General features: G+C 33.6%; 1 pseudogene; it reads left to right on the top strand.

Annotated features, from left to right (window-relative positions):
- Positions 1-3,068: 3,068 nt before the first annotated feature.
- LOC139706408 (serine/arginine-rich splicing factor 10 pseudogene) lies at positions 3,069-4,096 on the top strand (annotated as a pseudogene).
- Positions 4,097-4,997: the final 901 nt, after the last annotated feature.

Genomic DNA, 4,997 nt, shown 5'->3' on the forward strand with positions numbered 1-4,997 from the left:
GAAGTATTAAGAAATATCCATTCCAACAGATGTTCCATTCTCAAAAGAAAAAAGAGAGAGATTTATAAAAATACAAGGCAATGTGGCACCTTTAAAAGTTCACAACTTTTTATTAACTTATTTCAAGGATATTAAAATGAATAAAATACTGGGCAAAGTATTCAAAAGGTTGATTTTATAAATAATAAATTAAGAGGTAACAAATAAACTTCTGAATTAAGGTAGGCAATACATGATTTGAGAAAGCCTCAAAAATAACAAATACCTGTTAATAAACCCTTAATAAGCAGGGGAAAACATCTATAATAAAACTTATGAAGGGAGAAAAAAAAAACAGGGGAAAGAAACTAAAGAGGCCATTAGAAGATGGAAAGATATCCCATGTTCATGGATTAGAATAATTAAAAATATTAAAATATCTATACTATTAGAAGTCATGTACACATTCAATGCAATACTCATGAGAATACTAATGACATTCTTCACAGAACTAGGAAGAACAACAATTTTAATTCACATGGAAGCACAAAAGACCTTGAATAATACAAGCAATCTTCAGCAAAAAGAACAGTGCAGGAGACATTACAAAATCTAGTGTCAAAATATAATAGTGAACCACTGTAACAGAAAGAATAAGGTATTGGCATATAAATAAAGATGTAGACCACAGTTAGAGAATTGAGGACTCAGAAATAAACCTACATATCTATTGGTATCTGGTTGAAGATAAAGGTGCAAAAAACATATGTTGGAGAAAAGATAGCCTTTTTCAACAAATGCTTCTTGAAAAACCTGTACATCCACATTTAGAAGATTGAAACTAAATCTCTCTCCTCCTGTATAAAAGTCAATTCAAAATGGATCACGAATCTTAATGCAATACCTGAAACTTTGAAACAACTGAGGGAAAACAATTCAATATATGGGTATAGTCCTGAATAGGACTCTAATAGTTCAGGTAACAATAGCAAGAATTGACAAATGAAATTAAATCACATTTAAAAACTTCTGCACAGCAAAAGAAACAATCAGCACAGTGAAAAGACAGTCTAGAAAATGTGAGAAAATCTTTGCCAACTATTCATCTTCAAATGTCCCAAATATATAAAGAACTTAAAAAATTTAATAACAAAAGTACATGAAATCCAATCAATAAGTGGGTAAATGAGCTGAACAGATACAGAAGTGCAAGTGACAGATAAATATAAGAAAAAGATGCTCAACATCTCTACCCATCAGAAAACTACAAATAAAAACTATATTGAAATTCTACCTCATCCTTCAGAGTGGCTACCATCAAGAAAACAAAAATCAACAAATGCTGGTGAGGATACAGTGAAAAAGGAACTGTTGGTGGGACTGTAAATTAATGCAACCACTATAGAAAACAGTACTGAAGTTCCTCAATAAACTAAAAACAGTACTGCCATATGATCTAGCTATCCCACTTCTAGGTATATATCCTAAGTAAATTAAATTAGCATACAATACATAACTGGTATACTCTTATTTATTGCAGTAGTATTCACAACATCCAAGATGTGGAATCAATCTATGTGTCCATCAACAAATGATTGGAGAAAGAAAGATAGAGTCTTATTTAGGCATAATGAATAAAATCATTTCATTTGCAGCATAGATAGAACTGGAGGAGATTATATTAAGTAAAATAAGTCACACACAAAAATACAAGTATCACATGTTCTCTCACGCATGTGGGAACTAGAAGAAAAAAAAATCTTGACCTGAAAGTAGACTGGTGATTATTAGAGACTGAGAAAGGTGCAGAGAATGAGGAGCAATAGTAGAAGAAGGCATTGGGTATGATCAACATGTGCTATAAGTACATGTGGAAATATTACACTGAATTACAACAATATGTAGAATTAATATGTGCTAATAAAACATATTGTATAGTATTTGCTATTTTTTGGAGAAATTATTATTAATCTCTTTCCATGTACGAAAGCTAAGTTTTAGTTTAAATTATTAGTGTCTATGGTTACAAAGATAGCAAGTGAAGATTTTAACCCAAGTTTTCATCATTCTAAAGCTACTGATTTGGGAAGAATACATTTATATTTTTCTAATACATTGATTCTACTCATTCTACAGTTAACAAGATTACTTTTAGAAATGTGTAATTCCATGCAATATCAACTGCTGAAGTACAGTGGGTGAACAGCATATATTTGTCCTTCACCACATCTATCACAGTTCCTTATATTTTGCAAGTTTTGAAATATTTATCAAATTAATCATTACATAAAGTTGTTTTTAATTGACAAAATTTCATTTTGATATCTTTTTGGTATCATACCTTCATTATTCTTCTCAAATCTCTAAACTCTTCTTGCAACCACAATAACAACATAGTTCAGAATTATGTTGGCTAGGAAAAAAAATAGAAAAAATTGCAGAGATCATAGTCAATGAATCCCTCATTGTCCTATCTACTAACAAACCTATACACTTCTGGGTACATGCATGAAACTTGCCATTCCTTTCTATTCTGTGAAAGAGGCATTTCTTTTCCCAGTAAAGGCCAGTCCTATGACTTGTACTTTGACACTCCCTATTGCTTTCTTAAGGCAGACTGAATGTAGTGTGCTACCCTAGATGGGGCCTTAGGACAGAAGAAGGACATGATACAAAAATTAGGAAAATTTAAATACATTATGGACTTTAATTAATAATAATAAATCAATATTGGCTCATTAATTATAACAAATAACCAATACTAACATAAAATATTAGTAAAAAGGAAAACTGAATGTGGATGTTATACAGGATCTTCTTCCCATTTTGAAATTTCTCTGTAAGCATAAAAATATCTATTAAAAAATAAATGATGAGATAATGATTCAATCTAAAAGTTTGGATAAAGAATAAGTATCAGGATAAATACAAAGTATACAGAACTCAATATTAGAAACAGGAGCAAAAAACAATTGGAAAAAAAGATAAAATAGTTATGATTTTAAAAAATAAAAACTAAAATTGAATAAATTCAGGTAAAATGGGTTAAAGGAAAAGTATGGATCATTTAAAATATATTGGAGGTGTCTGAGGAGCCGCCGCAGGAGCCGCGGACGGTTTGCAGAGCCCGTTACTGCCCCTGGCCAAGACTCGCGCCGCCGTCATGTCCCGCTACCTGCGCCCCCCCAATACGTCTCTGTTCGTCAGGAACGTGGCCGACGACACCAGGTCTGAAGATTTACGGCGTGAATTTGGTCGTTATGGTCCTATAGTCGATGTGTATGTTCCACTTGATTTCTACACTCGACGGCCAAGAGGATTTGCTTATGTTCAATTTGAGGATGTTCGTGATGCTGAAGATGCTTTACATAATTTGGACAGAAAATGGATTTGTGGACGTCAAATCGAAATACAGTTTGCACAGGGAGATCGAAAGACACCAAATCAAATGAAAGCCAAGGAAGGGAGGAATGTGTACAGTTCTTCGCGCTATGATGATTATGACAGATACAGACGTTCTAGAAGCCGAAGTTATGAAAGGAGGAGGTCAAGAAGTCGGTCTTTTGATTACAACTATAGAAGATCTTATAGTCCTAGAAATAGACCGACTGGAAGACCACGGCGTAGCAGAAGCCATTCCGACAATGATAGATTCAAACACCGAAATCGATCTTTTTCAAGATCTAAATCCAATTCAAGATCACGGTCCAAGTCCCAGCCCAAGAAAGAAATGAAGGCTAAATCACGTTCTAGGTCTGCATCTCACACCAAAACTAGAGGCACTTCTAAAACAGATTCCAAAACACATTATAAGTCTGGCTTAAGATATGAAAAGGAATCAAGGAAAAAAGAACCACCTAGATCCAAATCTCAGTCAAGATCACAGTCTAGGTCTAGGTCAAAATCTAGATCAAGGTCTTGGACTAGTCCTAAGTCCAGTGGCCACTGATAGTATAAACCATGATAATTTTTAGGCATGTATCATTCATTTACTCATAGTTTGGTATACTTAAATTATCAGGAATACAATGTTGCAATGATGCGTAAAAAACACTTGTTAGTTTTCCCTGTACCAGGCAATGGTTATAATTAAAAATGATATGCTGTTGAGAAGCCACTCTTAAGAGTCCAGTTTGTTTAATGTTATGGGCAGCTACCAATTTGTGGTGTCTCTGTATATTTTTGTAAAGATTCTCATTTTTTTATGCTTGAAGTATTTGGTGGAAAGATGTTGGTTGACCATAATTTGCAACATTGTCTTATTAAAAATAAACTTTCATATCCATATTTGGTAGAAACTGTTAACCTAGAAATGTAGCTTGCTAATAAGATGGAATGATACAAAAGTGAAGTTGTAGCCACAGTGCAACACTGACTGCTCAGACACATTTAGGTTCAGGGTGGACCTTTATGTCTTGTCAAGATGTCTAGGCCCGTGATAATAGTTTATTTATGATACAGTGTGGAATAGTTCTTTTGTTAACCCCACTGTCTTGGGGAATGATGCCAACTTGGTTAAGTAACATTTTCAGGGAGATTAAGTTTTTGACTGAAACATGGAGCCTTCACTGCTTTTTTTTTTTTTTTTTTTTTTTTTTTCCTTTCTGGTTTCTATGAAGGTTTGGAACATGAAAACATCAGAAAAGCTCCCCTTAAAATTTGAGCAGGTCAATGATGACAAATAATTTTTAAGGGGAAAAGAATGTTCTTAATATAGTTACTCTAAAATTTAAGAGGCATTGTTGCTTAGTTTTCTTACTGCTGTTAGATGCAAGTAAATTGTTTCAAAGTAGGTGTGTGTGTGTGTGTGTGTATGTGCGTGTATAGCATAAAAGAATGAATTTTGATGCTTAGAGCCCTCGTCTTGTGCATTTGTATCAGATTTAGTTTACCTCTTTATGAGGGAGGCTTGCTCTTCACACCTCTGTTTGTTTAATGTGAGGCACATTGAAAGAGAACACTCCCATTCTAGGCAGATGATTCTGAGGTGCCATGAAATTAAAAATAATTTTGGAAAA

This window comes from Marmota flaviventris, chromosome 7 (assembly GCF_047511675.1).
Source record: "Marmota flaviventris isolate mMarFla1 chromosome 7, mMarFla1.hap1, whole genome shotgun sequence".
In the NCBI taxonomy this organism is placed as follows: Eukaryota; Metazoa; Chordata; class Mammalia; order Rodentia; family Sciuridae; genus Marmota; species Marmota flaviventris.